Raw genomic sequence first — 20,070 nt, 5'->3', positions numbered from 1 at the left:
AATCTTGTTTTCTTTGGATGTACATCCACACAGAATAATATAATGACATTGTGAAGTAGTTAGCACTCAGTATTTGGGTATCATGTTTTTTAATGATACCCGATGCATCCACTATGCAAGGAAAGGCAAGTGTTTTTTTAACCCACATTTGAAGCATGTGTAAGTGGACTAACATCAGCTCCTGGTCTTTCCTGAGGTAGGCAGTGTCAAGACAAGCCATCACTGGGATAACACAAGATGAATATTTGCTTTAATAGTATAGTTCACAGTCCAGGGATCTCCTGTCCTATTGCAGATTTCACTTCCAGACAATCCATCTCCAATCTCCTAGCTCAAACTCTCCTAACAGCCCTTCTGGCTACCCTCTTCGACAACATACGCAAGCCCTATGAATTTCCCTCCAACTTCGCAATATAGTTTGCGAACTCTAAAGCTTTCCTAGCCTACCTATGATCTCCCGGGCCAGCAATCTTCATGGGCTAAATCTGTCCCCCGATAAACTTCAGGTTCTTGTAGCATACTGATCATAATCCACAAGGCTAATTTATAGCTATTCTGGAACACAAGATAATCTAATTATTTGTCTTAAATATAGAAATCTCTTAATGTAATACCATCTACATCACAAGGTGTAAAGCCCCAAATCTGGGCCACAGCAGCTGATTGGCTGATAGTGGCATGGCTAAGGTGACTAAAAGCAGACACTTTATAGACAAGAATTGTCTCTTCTGTATAATGCAGCAATTTTCTTTGAAATTTCTAAAAGTAATTCAAACAGATGTAATGGAATCATTAGTTTATATAAGAAAATACTTATTTTTGTGCCTATATAAGCTGTTGTATGTCACAAACATGCATGAAACAAGGGAAGGAGAAGCACCCTCTTAGCAGAAAACGAATAAATACATGAAAGGCAGGTGGAAGCTAAGGCAAAATATATCTCTGTTGTGAAGCATTTGCTTTAGACTGAAAATTGAAACTTTGAACTGTTTTCTATAGACCCAGGATGGTTTTAGCTCAGAGTATTACATAGTTTAACTTATCAGTCATCCTCAGAATGCAATTTTAAAAAACCCAGAATTCTGTAGGTTTGCTACAGGTATTTGCCCTACAATATTGCTTGCACAACAGGATATACAACCACAGGATTTTTTTGTTGGAGGTTTCATGTCGTGCATTGGTTGACTGCATCTCCACTATGGGATGGCGTTATTTGTGAAGGTGTGGGCTGAAGCTTAGCTCATTGACCATCAACAGGAGCTCACTGAGAAAGAAAAGCCAACCTGAAGGGTTTTGAATTTAAAACCAGAAGCCAAGCAGTCATGAAAACATTGGTTATAACGTGTATCTGCAATGACAAAAGTAATGAGACGGAAAGTGATTTTGCTTTTGCTATTTTACCCATCTCCTTCGTAAAACCATATCATATCCATTCCTAATGTAAATAAAACCAGTTATGGCTTCATACTTTGGTTTGATGCATGAAGTGTTGTTATTTTCTTTGTCGTCTGTGCCGCATTGAGAATTCCCAAGCTGCATTTCAGTCATAAGGGTCTGGTGCATGTAAATGTCTTCAATTTTAACTTGTATTTAATGCTTCCAATAGCTTTAACAAAAGTATTCCCTGAATGTTATCGGATACAAGTAGTTGCCTGATAGATGGAGGTGATAATATTCATGATAAAGAGGCTGTGACAGTGAGAAAATGCAACGGTAATTTAATCTTCAGTTGTTCCACTGAAGAAGCAGTCACAAAATATCTAATGGGCACTTGCTATAGGTCCAAAGTTTTGATCAATATTTGCCCATTTCAATAATATAGCCTGCAACTTCAGCAAACAGTCAACGCCTTGGAAACTAGATTGTGTGGTGCTGTTTATTTCATTAGGAGTTTGATTGAAAGTCTTCTTACAATCGAAGGACTGTGGGAGAAGATACACCATTGTGTCCTGGCAACTATCATTACTGGGCAGCCCTGGAACAAACACCACCGATTTCACCTCTGTTCTCCAAGGACCAGAGAATGCTGCTGGGATCCCACTCACAGACAGCAGTAAGCTGCTGGCAGGTTCGGACACAACAACCTCTCTGGGGCGAACCACAGTTTTTAAAAAATCATTTTTAAACATCATTTTTACAATCACAAGACAATGTTGGACATTAAGAACTTCACATACTACAGGTCTATTCCACCAGTGAACTGATTGATAGTGGAGGAGTTGGACTTGGGGTGGACTGCATTACTGCCCGCTACAGAACGGCACCGGAACTGGTGCACGACACTGATGGTCTTGGACATTTCTCTTGCAATGACAAAACCCCGCTGGAGATTGGTTAATGCAAAATACTGGAAGTCCATTTCCTTTGTTAATAGGCGAGAGAGACAGCGGGGGAAATGGTGAGGCCTCCATCTGAGGGTTGCCTGGTGCAGCAGTCCAGGAGAGGAGAGGCCGGTGGCTGTGTAGCGCAGCATCCATGCTGGGTTGGGCGCCGGCCCCTCTCACTGGTACTGCTCACCGCTGTTTGCTCGGTGGAAGATGAGCTAGATTGTGTGCATGCATTCGTCCATGGATGCTGAGAACTCCTTGTTCTTTACCAGTAACACCCATGCACCATCAATTTACAGGACATGTCACTCATGGATGGGATATATATATGTTTACTGCTATCATACATGTGCTATATGTGCCTTGTGCTACGTATGACTGTTGGTATTGTGTTTTGCACCTTGGCCCTGGAGGAGCACTGTTCTGTTTGGCTATATTCATGTATGGCTGAATGATAATTAAACTTGATCATGAACTTGGGAAGAGTATCGCACCTGATCAGCAGAGCTGAGTCTTAGAGCTGTTGAAGTTTGGAGTGACAAGACCACAGCAAAGGGAGGAGTCAGCAGCCATACGATATATTCCAGAGATTCAACAGAAATCCTGGGCATTCCCTCTTCCATAAAACAGTGCCATAGCTTCTCAATCTTCAAATAAGGCCTTAAATAATGTTTCACTCAAAGGCATCACTGGTTCTGTGATCCTCTCTCACGACCGCACTTAAGCACAAGTGAATATTATGCACTTGTCTGAAGGTGAGTAATGAATATGCAGCCCTTGTTTTACAGGTAAGAGTGCTACCAACTTCGTTTTTTCTTGATATAAGGATACGCCAAAGAACTTCATAGGCAAATAAGTAACAATTCAAAGTGTGGTCCCTTACTGGGCAAAGTCTCAGAATCCAAGTCAAGTTTATTATCACTGACATATGTTGTAAAGTTTGAGCTCCCATAGTTTTGTCTATTATGCAATCCTGTTTCTATGAAAGATAAAATGAAAATCAAGGACTTTATGCAGATTACTTTCTTTGAGGTGAAATCCTGTTCATTATTTGAAGGGATTCCTTGCTGATCTCGGCCCCTCCATATGCAGTAGCAGAAGGGACACTAGGCCTTATTCGGATCCTGAAAGAGGCACATCTTCCACGTGGACATCAAGCAAGACCAGCATGGGACTGTGCACTTTCAAAGGAGGCTGGGGACTGTAAATGTTTTAATTTTGCAGTGGATGTCTGTACTTAGATGATTTAGATGGCACATTAGATGGGTAATGCATGAAGGACAAAGGCCCAAATTGGCATCAATGAATGCAGGATTGGATGTGATTTCCAAGATTTTTTAAATGACATTAGGGTGGCCAGCAAAAGGGGAAAAGATTGTAACATCTAAATCATATGAAGGGTCAGAGATCAGCAGGGAATACCTTCAAATAATGAAAGTAATTTCACCTCAGAGAGTCACATGATTCACAATGATGATATGTTTGTGTTCTTGTTAAAAGATTTTACATTAATGAATGTAATCTCCATTAATGAACTTTTTTTGGATTGTGTATTATATGAAAAAAATCTATTTTTGCTATTTAAAAAATTGAGTATCCAGTGTCATCAAAATACATCAATTTCCCTTGTGCCAGCAAACACTATTTAATGGCTCAGATCTTCTAGCCTATGTCTGAAACAGACCTATCAACCCATAGCTAAAGAAGCAAACCATAAATGGGGGAAGGAAATGGGAATATTTAAAAAAATTCAAAGGAACCACTGAAGCAAATATCAAGAGAGGTAGCCTCGACAGAACAGAGAAGAGGAGAAATTTCTTTAAGCAGAGATGTTAAATCTGTGGAATTCATTGCAACAGACAACTATGGAGGTGATGACACTGGGCACATATAAAGAGGAGGTTGATAGGTCAAACGTTATAGGGAAAAGGCAGTATAATGGGGTTGAAGAGGAAAATAAATCAGCCATGATTGAATTGGGGGGCAGATTCAATGGGCTTAATTGCCTAAATTTTACTCCTATGTTTTATAGTCTTATGGGCAGTCTGGAACACAGTTATCCAAAGACTTGTCCAAGGTGGAGCAACATCTATGAGGAAAATTGTCTTCTTCCAATTACAGATCAATGTTTTTCTGAGGGTCATCACCTTGTCATGGAGAGGTGTGCGAGTACCTGAGATCCCCTCAAGTGATGACATCTGGCGCTTAGCTCTTGGTAGGATCACCCAGTACGGTCAAGGAGGAGGTTGCAGACAAAGAGCAATAGAACCAAGACCTCCATGGTGGAGCTGGTGAAAGATGATGGCCCATCACAAGAGCAATGAAGGCAGAGGAAAGCAGCAGCAGTGAAAGGCCCCCAGTCATCTTGTCTTCCACGCCAATGGACTCTGAGCCCAAACTATCAAGGACTGTGTGATGTTTGCCCATGCATCAGCTTCCCCACATTAATCAAAGTCATTCACAGGCTTTCTCCATTTAGGGAATCCACCCTAACAGATGTCCCCAGTGATCAGCAAGTGGGAGAATATGTGGATCCTGGATCGGTCTCTACAGCCACATAAAATCACACCAATGGACAACCCCTCAAGAGACCATCGTACTGCACTAGAGTGACCACACTATGTATAAACGCCAAAGGACAGACAGACTACTGAGTCATAGCAATCATGGATTTACCATGCCTTCCAACACCACCTGCAATGGCTACCAATGTGTCTCTGGTTTTACAGCCAAACTCCTCAGTCACTTAAGGTCTCAAAAATAAAACTTACTAAAGAGATTGTGTGAGATCACTGTCAGAGATGGGTTGTAGGTGAAGTAGGTGCCCGACTTGACACTACAGCCTTCAGAGGCAGAAGGTGAGAATGCCACCAGTTGAGTGATGAAGGAACAAATTAATCATACACACGTTAAACTAAATCTAGCTCCTTTACATATTTACTTCAACATCGACCTCCATTTAGTGATTATGAAGAAACTAAAATCAAGTAAAAAACTTTTGCACACTCTCTCCTTTTCACAGAAACAAAAAAATCTCCACGTACATGAGTACTGAAATTGTACACTTAGTGAAGTTTACATTTTATTTTTATTCAGAGATATAGTACGGAGCAGACCCTTAAAGCCCAACAAGCCACGTCGCCCAGCAACCCACCAATTTAACCTAATCACAGGTCAATTTACAATGACCAATTAACCTACTCACTGATACGTCTTTGGACTGTGGGAGGAAACTGAAGCTACCGGAGGAAACCTATGTGCACACAAAGGCGTGAAAATGTTTTAGAGGGGAACACTGGAAATGAACTCAGATCTCTGATGCCCCAGGCTGTAATAAGCATTGTGCTAACCCGCTGTGCTACCATGGTGCCCCTCGCTAATTATACAGTTTCTATTAACTAAATGCATGCAAGTACAAGGCTGGTGTTTAATGTTTTGCATGCCATTGGTTCAAGCATTCTTAAAAGTTGCAACTATAAACATAGCAAAATTCATTAAGTTCCACCTAACATGCAGATTTTTAACAAATATTCTTCTTATAAATAAAAGTATTAATTCAAAAGTCAGGAAATAGAAAAGATACAAAGTTTGAAATAGTGAGAAGTTTTTGGCTCTTGTAATCCTTGGCCAGCAGATCCAGAGTTGTTACTGCTGATTGATCAATCTTCTCCACCGGTAAAAGAAACACAGTGGAATGTATAAGGAGGAGTGGGGATTTCAGCAAACAACCAGCTATTACACCATTATCACATTAAATGAACTTCGATTATTCAGCCAGGCAGTGATGCCATTATAACCTGTAAGCTATCAATGATAAATTATTTGTCAGTGGGCGGGTAAACGCCCAGTACGATGGATGACAGTGGCACACAGTCGCAGAGAGAACAAGTTTAATCCTTGGTGGGTGCTGAGCTCAGCTGAGCTGCAGGATACCATCTTTAAACAGCCTTAGTAATTCTGAACAATTGACCAAGAATTAATTTTATTATGAAAGAAATCGAAGCAGTTAAAGAACCAGCAAACTCATCAAAGCCAGTTGCTGCAGAAATAGATCCTTCCATTATAGTGCAAACCTAACTTCTGATGCTTTTCTTCCATTCCATTGTCTGTGATTTAAAGCCAACTCTGAACTGCCCCAAGCTGGGACAAATTTGCCCTAACTTATGTATATACTCAGAGATAGAATCCCTATGAACACCACTCTTGGCAGAACATAAACCACTATTTAACATGTCTGCATTAAGTAAAGGCATTCAAAGCTGTATCTCATATATTACAGTCTGGCTTTTGATACCAGTCTTGTATTTATAAACAGGAGAGGGGCTGGCTCACAGGTCCAGAGACCCAACTTTCAGTTCTGATCACAGTGCTGCTTGAGCAAACTTTTGCAAAGTTCTCCCTATGAATGCACGTTTCCCCCCAAGCTGTTTCAGTTTCCACCCACACCCCAAGGATGTGTGGGTTAGTGAGTTAGTTAGCCAATGTACATTTGCCGTTCATGTGTATAGGAGTCCAGTAGTAGCGACAGAATTAAGATAATGCTCATGGGAGGAGAAGGAAAACTAAAGTGGGTTAGATTAGGTGGATGCTGGCTGGTTGGTGTGCTGAAGGGACTGCTTCATAACAATTCTGAAGAAAGGAATGGTAAATTATTCTGGTGGTGTTTAATGAAGGTCACCAGGAGAACGTGCATGCAAATACCAGCAGGTAAGCTGTACTGAATAGCTTCCTCTTGTACTGCAACAGTCTATAAAGATCTGACTCTTTGCATAATCAGAGGCAAAGGACCCATAATAACAATCACATTGGCTTGGAGGCAGAAGCTCTGTCTGGCAGGCTGGCAGTACAATTATAACCCTGCTGACCCGAATGGGTTATCAACCATGACTATAGATGGGTTTCTTGGCGGAAGCAGATGACAAAGTTACAGCTGGGGTCCTGGCACTGATTGTGCGTTTGCCATCCTTTGCCTGCAGGGTGGCTTCAATGCTGCTGCTGATATCCTGAATATTGCTCCTCCAGGGATACAAGGGAAATTCACACTAATGACAGCTTCATCACTTCAGGAACTTCCTCAGGAAAAACTCCGGTGGAAGCGCAATGCAAACATGTCATTAAAAGTCACTTATTTTTTTTTGTGCACACAATTTAATAGATGACAGCTTGGCACCTCATTAGGAATCTCGAAGGTTCCCACTACTGAAGAAACATGTCATTGTGCTCTCACCTTTTCAGAATATAATAAAAATACTCAGCATTTGCCATAATGAACAGATTCTCTGGACAGTTTTGCACCAGTTTCCCATATTTATTCTGCCGCAGCATGATATTCATTTCTGATTGGTCTATTTTTATGACTTAATCATGTTCACAGCATCCACAGATATGGTCCAAGGCTTTCCCATAAATATTAATATTAAATATTAAATAAATGCTGACAATCTGGATCTTGCTGGTATATTAGCCCTAAGGCTTTGGCCCCTGCCAATGTCCAAGTCCATGGCTAATTTTGTGACTTTGTAGGTGATAAAAATTTTCAGGCTTCCTTGTAACTATTAAAAATTAAGTTCAATGCACAAGATTTATGCATGATTATGAGTCAACTCTCTTAAACTTTAAATTTGAGTGCAGATAATTTGAACAAAGATGATCCAAGTTCTAGTTACATTTTAATTGTGATTGCAACTAAGTGAGTGGTAATTAACACCTAAACAGATTTCAAGCAACTTTTCAGCTGAGATGTTGTCCAGGGAAATCACAAGTCTACCCCCCCCTAAGGTCTAACTAGTTGCAAGTTTTCAATTTATGAATTATAGGCTGAAATAAACAACACAAAATACTGCAATAAACTTCTTATACACAACTGGGTTACTGAACTATTAACATGGCCACATTTAAACCCCACATGCACAACTCTAAGAATTAAATGTTTTCAGGGTTTAATATTCCTTGCAATGATCTCCCCATAGTTACCCCCTTCAAAAACAATTTATTAATTTTTTTCACATGTGCAATCATCATCTCCCCATGCATTTTCAATCAAGTGATTCATAGAACATTGAACAGTACAGTACAGGAATTTCAGCCCATTATGTCTGTGCTGAGCATGATGTTACTTAAACCAATCCCATCTCCTTGCACATGGTCTACATCTTTTCATTCCTTGCCTGTTCAGGTGATGTTCTAAATGTCTCCTAAACATTGCTCTCGCTTGCTTCCACTACTTCCCCTGGTAGCATTTTCCAAGAACCCACTGTTCTCTGTTAAAAAAAAATTGCCTTGCACTTCTCTTTTAAACATTCTCCCTCTCACATTAAAGCTATGCACTCTAGTATTTAACATTTCCACTCTAGGTAAAAGACTACCAACTTCCATAAAACCTCTCATAATTCTATTTGCTTCTGTCTGTCACTTCTTCCCTCTTTATCGCAAATGTTCTCCAATCCAATTAGCACCCTGCTGAACTTCCCCAAAAATCACATCCTTCCTGCAATGCGGCAACCAGAATTGCATTCAAAACTCTAAATGCGGCCTAAATAACTTGTCAGTTTTTATACGCAATGCCCTGACCAATGAAGGCAAGTCTTCATCACCCTTATACTTACCTTGATTAAACACTATCTGCCATTGAGCATAGACCTCCAGTCAGAAAAATGCCCTTCCACCATTAACTCTGTTTTCTGTGGCCAAACCAGTTTTGAATCTGAGACAGTGAGAAACTTTATTTGGCATGCAATCCATGGAGCTTTTCCACTGCAAATCAGTTCAAGTGACAATGGTAAACCAGTTACCAATGTAAAGCAGCCAGCAAACACGAGCCACAGACCAATACTTCTGTACAGTCCGCTCCTTCCCTTTTTAAAAAAGGGCAATCCTTGACAGAGTTGAACGCAACTAAAATTCTAATGTTGGTAGAATTGCTAATATTTTTAAACAAGATGTGCCATGTGCTTAATCAAGCAGTCTTGTATGTACTTGCTTCAATTTAGTTCAGAATCGACTGCCAAAGGAGGATGCAATTGATTGTCCATGTCCTAGTGGGATTATATAATAATCCAATGTACCATCACAATTAGTGAGTACATTCAAGAACTTGTACATACATGTACAATAATAACTTTAAAACACATGTCAGGTTTCTTAATCTCCCGAGAACCCACAGCATTTCGTTGTCTTAATTTCACTCTGGTTTGCCTCCTGTTCTACAGACAGCACTCCCTTATGATCTGATCTCCTTGTAACTTGTATGATCATCAACCAGCAGACAGGCTTATTCTCTTGGAGTCTTTGAGAAATCTGTTAACTTAATGAACCCTTTGTCTCCTTTCAGGATTGTGGAATTCACCTCTCTGCTTTGTGTTACTTCCTGTTCCTCTGTTGCTATGCTGCTCCCCTCACTTTGAAGCTTTGTTTCATGGATTTCATCTCCATTTCCCTTTTAGAGGCATCTTATTTGGCATCCGTCTTTGACAAAACACCTGAAATCAATCCTGTTATTCACAAACACCGATATTCCAACCTCTGTTTGTACAGTGACACACTTTTTTCTCTTCTGGACCCTGATGCTGTTTCCATAATGCTATGCGCATTTCTCTCAACTTGTCCAATTCAATCTGCAATTTGTTCACCCCCGCTGGGAGTTCCATGATGTGCAACAAGTTGGCGGAGAAAAGACACACAGTAAACATCTCTGGATGCTTTCAGACAGATGTTTCATTCGGATTTTGCGGCTTAGTATTTTAAGCTTGCTCTGTGACCTCTTCTGCTCCGGCTGTGGACTGTTTTCTGTAAAGCAATTAGATGCAGTCTCGCAACCCAGTGGAACAACTCACTGAGCCCCGTACAGAATGCTGGCATTGGATTTGTTTTTCCAAACTTAACAGATTCCAGGAGGATTCTTCTGCAGTTCCATTCCAAAGTTTCAGACAAATGGTCTCATTTGTCAGTAGTGGCAAGATTACTGCTCCCATTGGACCCAATACTGACTTCTGGTGCTATCTGTACACATTCTTCTTTGTAACTGCATGGGTTTCCTCACACATCACAATTACGTGCAGGTTGGTTGATTAATTGCCATCTATAAATTGCACATACCTTTCCCTCTTCTCTCATGTTTGTAGTTCATGTCTTGCTCACATTGACAGGTCATCCCAACAATTTGCTATAATTAAGCTTCAGGATCTTCTCCAAATGTGCTTCAGTTCTTAAGTGTAAATAGAGTAACTTTCTTTCAGATCCAATTTGAAAGCAAATCCTGTCTCCCAAAGCTATTTCAATCTGTTCCTTTTACCCAGATTCTTAATGAACATTGAAAGGCTCCAACCATCCATTCCCAGTTTTCTGTGGAATGGATGGTTGAAGACTGCATGTTTTTAAAATGATTGGCTCTTCAGTCCTTATAATCCCTGACTTTCAACAAGGCAGCCATCTTTTTCCAAGTCCAGCAGCTTGCAACTTCCTCGTTGGTGAAATACAGCAGAGACAAACCATGGTATTCGTGTGCTTTGCCTACAGCTGCACCTTTTTGTGGTGTTGACCGATTTCCCAGGCACTCTCCATCGCAGCTTCATCCACTGCATCTTCCTCTCTCACTTTGGCACTTGATATTATGCCATGTGGATGCATCTCCCCCTCCGTAGACTCAATAAAGCAGGTAGCATAATCAAAAGACACCCTTCACATTCTCTCTTCTCTCTTTCCCAATGGGCAGAAGATACAGAAGTCTCAAAGTACGTACCACCAGGCTCACACACAGCTTTTACACTGTGATTAAAAGACCACTGAACAGTTCCTTAGTATAAGAACTCATAATCTCACAGTCTACCTTGTTATGACCTACCACTTTATTGTCTCCCTACACTGTACTTCCTCTGTATTTGTTACTCTTTATTCTGCACTTATTGTCTTAACCTTGTACTACTTCAAAGCCCTGTTGATTGATCTGTATGAACAATATGCAAGGCAAGTTTTTCACTGCACCTCAGTGTATGTGACAATAATAAGCCTATTTACATATGCATAGGATATTGGTGAGACTAAATACCTGGAGTATTGTGTGTAGTTCTGGCCTTACTGTAGGAAGGATTTGATTAAGCTACAGAGGGTGAAGAATAGTTTCAAAAGAATGTTGCTTGGATAGGAGGGCTTGAGTTGTAAGGAGAGGCTTGATAGGCTGGGACTGTCTTCCCTCGACTGAAGGATTCTGAGGGGTGACCTTATAGAGGTTTTATAAAATCATTAGGGGCATTGATAAGATGGATGGGCACAGTGTTTTGCCTCAGGTAGGGGAGTCTGAAAGTTGGGGGCACTGGTTTAATATAAGAGAGGAAAGATTTAAAGGAGATCTAAGGGGCAAGTTTTTTCCCCTCCACACAAAGCGCGGTGGGTATATGGAGCGAGCTACCAGAGGAAGTTCTAGAGGAAGGTTCAATTAATGCATTTAAAGACATCTGGACACATACATGGATAGGAAAGATCTAGAGGTAGATAAGCTACTTCCATTTTGTTGCATTTGGCCTAGGTGGACAACTTCATTGCCAAATGGCCTGTCTCCATGCTGTATAGTGCCCTGACTCCGCTATGTCAAATGTGAGTTGATGCAGGCGATTCTAGAGGGAACGCAGATCTGTCAGGTTTGCTCTTCACCAATATCTGTGTTTTTGTTTACTTCCACAGCTGTGCTGAATGGACAAGCCAAGGCTGTGATTTCAATAGCAGCCCCATGTGCCTTTTAACATCATGTGACCTCTTCAATTACTAGCGCTGAGGGGTTCCAGGTGGTGTGCTGGCTTTCCTCACACGGTATGTAACAAGCTCACTGACAGCTTGAGCACCAATGGAACAACACTGCTTTGTGACAGCTCCTATACTGAACTAAAGCATCACCATACATAGACAGGGCCACACCGTGGTGCAGTTAACACTACAGCCTCACAGTTCCAGTGACCTAGGCTCAACTCTGACCTCCAGGGCTGTCTCTACAGAGCTTATATTTTGGCCTTGTGAATACGGTTGTTTTGCTTGGGTACATTGAATTGCTAAAGACCTGCTGTTCGATAGGTAAACTGGCCACTGTGAACTGGTATTTGGAAGAAGAACAAGATGGTGGTGGTGGACAGTGGGTGGGGAGTGAGGGGTGGGAGGAATTAAGTGGAAAACAAGAGGCAGTGGGTATTTGATGGTCAGTGGGGATATTCTGTGTTGAAAGGCCAGTTTCCATGCCAAATAACTCCAAGGCTTTGACAACATTGCTGTTAACTACAGAATGTGGGTTAATGTAGCACCAACCTACCCAATCTTAAAGTAACAGTCACACTTGATGGTTAGCACAGCAGCATACAAACGCAACAAATGACAAACTATGCAAGAGTAGTGCTGGATTATGTTGAGAATAGTTCCCTCAAATCATTGGGTAGTTCAGTCATTGTATGAATATCAAATCTCTTTTCCAGAAGCTAAATTGACATTCCCAACTCACTTCCATTTCCAAAGACCCTTTGTGCAAACTAGATTCCTCCATGTCAAAAGAGCTTCAATCTCCAAGTTTTGTTGTGCCCCTCCCCCTCCTGCCTCCACGCCAAGCGAGAGCCACCTCAGAGAACCAGGAACTCAATACAAGGCAAAGTCACTTTCTCATACAGTGCAGTGCTCCACACAAAGAGTTGAGTTTAACTTACTTGTTTAAAAGCTGAACCCATTCAGCTACAAAGACAATTTTTAAAGTAAAAACCATCCGCAAATTGAAAGAGGAAAAATATTGAATGCCATTTGCACTTAGTAGCTCAACAATGTTTTCTGCCACTTTCATTTCTCCACTGAAGAAAAGAGTAATTTTAAACCAGCTTTCACTCTCCAGTTCCCAAGCCTGACAGCCCAAAGTCTTCAACACATACTTACTTTCACTGCCACTTACCTTCCATACTTTATACAAATAGCTTTTCTACCTCAGTACTTACAGCCTGGTTCCTGAATTTGGGGAAAATAATCACAAAGAAAGTGGTATCATAATTGATGGCTACACCTCCTATCTATATGAAAAGCCTTCTCCATAGAAATCATGGGAGCTCCCTTATGTCAACAGACCTGGCAGCATCTGAGACACCATGCCAGTGCAATTAGTAGATTTGATGCCTTGCAGCTCCAATTACCCAGGTTCAATCCTGACTTCTGCTGCTGTCTATGAACATTCTTCCTGTAACTACCCTGGGTGCTCTGGTTTCCTCCCACATCCCAATTACGAGCAGGTTGAAAGGTTAATTGCACTAATTGTGTGGGTGAGTGGTAGGTGGAATTGATGGCAATACAAGGAGAATAAAATGGGATTAGTGGAACCAAGATCTCGATGGTTGGGATACACACAGTGCTAAAGACCCTGCTTCCATTCAAAGTTCAAAGAAAACTTATTATCAAAGTATTTACTTGTCACCATATACAAGTCTGAGATTCATTTCAGTATTCGAGAAGTGTGCAAAAGTCAACTGTGCAAATGCAAAAAGAAATAGTAATAATAAATAAGCAATAAATATTGAGATCGGATGAAGAGTCCTTGAATACAAGTCCATAGGTTATGGGAGCATTTCAGTGATGGGGCAAGTGGAAGTATCCCCTTTGGCTCAAGGGCCTGGTGATTGAGGAATAATAACTGTTCCTGAACCTGTCAGTGAGAGTCCTGATGCTCCTGTACCTTCTTTCTGATGGTATCAACAAAAAGAGAGCATAACCTGAGTGGTGGGGGGTCCCTAATGATGGGTGCTGCTTTCCTGCCGCAATGCTCCATGTATATGTGATCAATGGTAGGGATGGCTTTACCTATGATGGACTGGGCTGTATCCACTGCTTTTGTAGGATTTTCAATTCAAGGGCATTGAAGTTTCCATACCAGGCTTTGTTACAGCTAGTCAATATACTGTCCACCACACATCAGTAGATGTTTGTCAAAGTGTTAGATTCAGCATGACATCTTCAGAATCTCCTAAGGAAGTAGAGGTGCTGCCAAGCTTTCTTCCTAATTGCTCGTGTGCTGGGCCAGCACAGGTCCTCTGAAATGACAACACTGAGGAATTTGAAGCTACTGACCCTCTTCACCAATAATCCTCCAATGAAGACTGGCTAATGGACCGCCGGTTTCCTCCTCCTGAAGTCATTAATCAGCTCCTTTATCTTGCTGATATTGAGTAAGAGGTTGTTGGCACCACTCAGCCAGATTTTCAGTCTCCCTCCTATATGCTGACTCGTCACCACCTTCAATTTGGCCAATGACAGTGCTGTCATCAGTAAATTTGAAAACTGCATTGGAGCTATGCTTAGCCACACAGTCCTAAATATAGAGCAAGTAGAGGAGGGAGCTAAGCACGCAGGCTTGTGATGTACCTGTGCTGACGGAGATTGTGAAGGAGATGTTGTTGCCAATCTGAACTGACCAATGTCTGCAAGCGAGGAAATTGAGGCTGCAATTGCACAAGGAGGTTTTGAGGCCAGGGTCTTGAAGCTTTTTGATTAGTTTTGAGGAGATGATAGCATTGAATGCCAAGCTGTAGTTGATCAAGTGTATCCTATGCACCTTGGTTATCCAGGGTTGAGTAAAGAGCAAATGAAATGGCATCAGATGTGGACCTATTGCTTGGGTAGGATCTAAGTCACTTCTCAGGCAGAAGTTGATAGGTTTCATCACCAACCTCAGAAAACACTTCGTCACTGTGAATACAAGTGCTAATGGATGATAGTCACTGAGACAGGTCACCACATTTTTCTTGGTCACCGTTATAATTGAAGACAGGTAGGTACCTCAGACTGCCGAAGTGAGGGATCTCAGTGAACACTCCAGCCAGTTGATCAGCACAGGTCTTTAGTACTTGGCCTCTTCTAGGCCATTCTGTATGTGTTTGACTTTATAATTATATCTCATTGTACTAGCCTGCATTACTTGGATGAAAATGTGGATGGGTGAGTTAGTAATTTTGCTGATTATACCAAGATTGGTGGTGTTGTGGATAATGTAGAAGTTTGCCAAAGGATACAATGAAATATAGAACCTGGATGGAGAAATGAGACATGGCAAACGGAATTTAATCCATACAAGAGAAACCACATAATTAATGGCAAGATCCCTAATAGAAGTGGTCCAAGAGAGTGTCCAAGTCCATTACTCCCTGAACGTGGCTGCTCAATTTGTAGGGTGGTTAATAAAAGACATTTAGCATGCATGCCTTTATTAATCAATGTACTGAGCATTCAATTCTGTTTGCCCCATTATAGGAAGAATGTTGAGGCTTCGGAGAGGGTGCAGATGAGGTTCACCCGGACGATACCTGGATTAGAGGTCATGTGCTATGAGAGGTTAGACAAACTTGGGTTGTTTTCTCTGTAGTGGCAGAGGCCGAGAGGAGACATGATAGAAGTTTATAAGATTAGGAGTGGCATAATTTGAGTAGACCACTGGTATCTTTATCCCAGGGCCATGTCTAATACTAGAGGGCATGCATTTAATCTGAGAGGAGGAAGATTCAAAGGCGATGTTCAGGACAAATTCTTTTTAAAGGACAGAAAGAATGGTGGTAGAGGAAGATAAAGTAGAGGCATTTAACATGTTCTTAGATAGGCACGTGGATATGCAGAGAATGGAGGGATATGAATTATATGCAGCAGAAGGAATTAGTTTAATTAGGCATCGTTAGCTTAATTATATTGGCACAACACTGCATTCCTGTGCTGTAATGTTCTAATCAGGAAGGAGTGGTCTGTGATCTAACATCAGCCCCGGGGCCCATTAATTCTTCAAGGTATACAAAATGCAGGTGATGATAATGTCTCAGCTCACCACTCCACTGAGAAATCAGTTTTCTTCCACTTTGGACATCACCAGAAGAAGCACTAAGCTGAACCACATGTACCCTGACTGGAGGACGTCAATATTTGTCACCAGAACTGGTTCTTGTAGCACCACCATTAAACTCAAAGGCTGAACCTCAAACAGCATGACTGTCACTCTTGCACTGAGCTGGTGGAAAGGAATCAACTTGAGGGATAATCCCACCTGACCTCATTTTTTTTTGGCTCATCTACCTGCAGAAGATACGCATGTCCATGACAAGTGCGGGCAGTAATGACCACCACACAATCTTAATGGCAACCGATACTGAATTCACTCCACAGACATACTCTCATTGTGTTGCGTAGCATAACCACTGTGTTAAACAGGATAGACTCAGAAAAGACCTGGCAGCTCTAAAGTCATTGAAGGGCAGCACAAATGTACACCACCACATTCCCTCTGCCTAGCAAACCCATCAGTCTGCTATTACTATCAACCCAGGAGACTAAATCCTGATTCAAAGAGGACCAGCCAGAAGCAACTGTACCTAAAATTGAGCTGCGGATCTGATAAAGTAAATATACTGTCTTCATCATAATATCCACGATGGCAAAATTCTGTGAAGGTGTTACCAAAAAGGCTATGGTGGACCCTCTAATTTTAGTACAGCATTGATTAGTCCTACTAATCTCATTAAAATAATATTCTCAATGCACTTCAGTTAGAAGCGAGAAATAAACAGAGTTTCCATTTCTAGTTAGCATCTAGCAGGCATAGCTGAAAGACCGATCACTCTAAGCTTAGTAATAACATGATTTAAGCTTGTTTGTCATGCCCTCTGCAGTCAATTGTGTGATTGTATTCACTGATGAATCAAAACATTGGTCACTAACATTCAGAATTTAGAGCATCAAAGAACAAGATCTGAAAAGAATGAAGAAATTACTTCAGCAAAGAACACAAAAGGAAAATTGGGTAAGATTTATTTTAAATTGGTAGAGAAAAGATATAAAGTAATGAGGGAAAAACAAATACTAAGGAAACCCAAAATAAGGAGATAAAATTCAGATCCATAATTGCAAAAGACAAAGCTTCCCCTTCTTTCATGATCTTTTACCCTCTCCCTATTCAGATTCCCCCTTCCCAGCCCTTTATGTCTTTCACCAATCAACTTCCCAGGTCTTAACTTCACCCCTCCCCCTCTTCCAGTTTCACCTATCACATGCCATCTTGTATTTCTTCCTTCCCTGCCCACACCTTCTTACTCTGACTTCTCATCTCTTTTCTTTCCTAGTCCTGATGAAGGGTCTTGGTCCGAAATGTCGACCGTTTACTCTTTTCTACAGATGCTGCCTGGCTTGCTGAGTTCCTCCAGCATTTTGTGTGTGTTGCTCTGGATTTCCAGCATCTGCAGATTTTCTCGTGGTTAAACATAATTGAATTTTCAAGGACAGAAACAGGAAAAAAATGGTAGCAGCTATGCAATAAAACCAGAAATATCATGGAAAATAATATTTGGGCTATATCAGAAAATCCCATACATTTACCAGAGAAAAAAAATGTAGAAACAGTCTCCTGAAAGAAAAAACCATTATTTTATCTGAGATGGATGAAAGGAAATGTAGAAGAAAAATAGTGGAACATTCTGGTGTATATAGAGAAAACAGACAAATCCATATTGATTTATATCAAGAAAATTGCCGGTGGATATTGCATTTTCAAGTAGTCTAATCCATTTCTCAGTGTTTTAATTATGCACTTGCAATCTGTATTGACAGAGTAACTGAACCTTGCTTCAAGCACATTGGGAAATATTCCTGTCGTGCTCCAGTCTTGGATCAACCACCGACGTTCTAAATTAGAAAATCACCCTTGATTAGCCAATGGAAGCAGTTTGTAGATCCATCATTTCAAAATAGCTGGCCTCGCCAAATCATCTTGAAGATAAGGAGAATCCCAGTGTTAACATGCTTAACCAGGAATGTGATGACTGAAATTAGGTATGAAGAAAAAAAAAGACCTCTCAAAACCACCTATCTGGCCTGCTTTTCTCTCCATAACCTTCACACCATAAAAGTTCTCAATGTTGCAAGGGATATTATTTGTCAATTTGTGTAAAGAAATACTTCAGTAGAAAATAGAAAGAGCTGGAAATAATCAACAAGTTGGTGGAAAAAGAAACAGTGAATGTAACAGGTCCAAGATCCTTCATCAAATCCATCAACATCCTCTAATTTACTTTCTCCAAATAAGATGTATACGTTTATTCTTTTACCAGGCTTAATCTGAATGAATATTTTAGACTTCATTTCTTCCCAGTAATACTTATTTTTAGTATTACATTAATTTGGAGTTCCCTTCTGTAAAATTGAGATTTTGTTTTGTTAGTCTTCACCTAGACACTTGCAGTTTTAAATTTGTGGTGACCACAGCTGGTTACACTGTTCCATAACTGGCCAGTCAATGGTGTGAGGAACAGACCCTTGGTTTGATGCATTATCTACATACACAGGTCTTGCTGTACTGGGATAGTCTCCATACACTAGGATCAGCCTTTTTTTTAAAAAAAAAAGATCTACTGATAAACTCACCAGCATTAAAGGTATACATAACAACTGGAGTAAGAGAGTATAATAATAATGGTGCAGCATCAAGTAATCCAACAGTCAGGCCAAACAATCCGGAGACTTGAGTTCAAATCTCATCATGTACGTACGATATGGAATTTAGACTTAATGATCTAGAATTATAACTATTCCTCAGTAGTGATGATTGTAGAATGAGAGATTTGTGATAAAAACACGTACAAACAAGCTGGATGAACTCAGCAGGTCAGGCAGCATCCGTTGAAATGAGCAGTCAATGCTTCGGGCCGAGACCCTGTGATAAAAACACTCCTGTTTCATCAATGCCTTTCAGAGGAGGAAATCTACCATCCTAACCAACACTGATTTATATTATCTGTTGCAATTCTTTGAAGAAATGAAAAGCAGGATAAACAAACAGATGTTGTGCACTTTGTTTTTCAAACAGCCTTTGACAAGGTGCCACACAGCAGGCACACCAATATATATTTGCCTGTTTTATCTATGTACACCTCAATGTTCAACTACTCTTCTCCCCCCCCCCCCCCCCCCATTTCCTTTCAAAGAATTCCACAGACTCATCACACTGGCTAAAGAAATGCCTCCTCATTTCTGTTCTAAAAAGACAACCCTCTTTTCTGAGGACGTGTCCTCTGCTCTTAGATTCTCCCATCAGGAAACATGCTCTCTTCACCCACTCTATCAAGGCCTTTCACCATTCGTAAGCACTCTAGAAATTCCCCTCTGTAATCCAGCACCAACCTGATCAATCTACCTGCATATTGAAGTCCCCCCCATGACCATCGTAACATTGCACTTTTGTCATGCATTTTTTTATCTGCCATTATAATTTGTAGATCACATCATTACTACTGTTTGGGGACCTGTACCCTTGCAGTTCCTGAGCTCCATCCACAATGACTGAACACCTTCTGACCCTATGTCACCCTTTTCTAATGATTTGATTTCATTTTTTAACCAACAGAGCAACGCCGACCCCTCTGCCTCCCTGCCTGTCCTTTCGATACAGTATGTATCCTTGGACATTAAACTCTCAGCTATAATCTTCTTTCAGCCATGATTCAGTGATGCCTACAACATCATACATGCCAATCTGCAACTTTGCTGCAAGTTCATCTATCTTATTCCATGTACTGCGTACATTCAAATATGACACCTTCAGTCCTGTATTCACCCTTTTCGCTTTTGTCCATCTTTTATATTGCAAATCATCCTGTTCACTGCAACTTTGCCCCATCTACAGCCTCTCCTCACTACCCATTGAGTTGCAGAGCTAGACTCATTGGCAGAGGCCCGACTGCTGTGGTTTTCCTCTGTGAGGTCAACC

The 20,070-nt window shown here is 40.9% G+C and overlaps 1 protein-coding gene across 6 annotated transcripts in view; it reads right to left on the bottom strand.

Annotated features, from left to right (window-relative positions):
- Positions 1-20,070, bottom strand: part of sema6bb (sema domain, transmembrane domain (TM), and cytoplasmic domain, (semaphorin) 6Bb) — a 533,030-nt gene that overhangs the window by 471,692 nt on the left and 41,268 nt on the right. The gene's annotated exons all lie outside the window — the stretch shown is intronic.

Source organism: Hemitrygon akajei, chromosome 16, assembly GCF_048418815.1.
Source record: "Hemitrygon akajei chromosome 16, sHemAka1.3, whole genome shotgun sequence".
In the NCBI taxonomy this organism is placed as follows: domain Eukaryota; kingdom Metazoa; phylum Chordata; class Chondrichthyes; order Myliobatiformes; family Dasyatidae; genus Hemitrygon; species Hemitrygon akajei.
The sequence above is the reverse complement of the archived record's forward strand: the minus strand, read 5'-3'. Positions and strand labels throughout refer to the sequence as shown.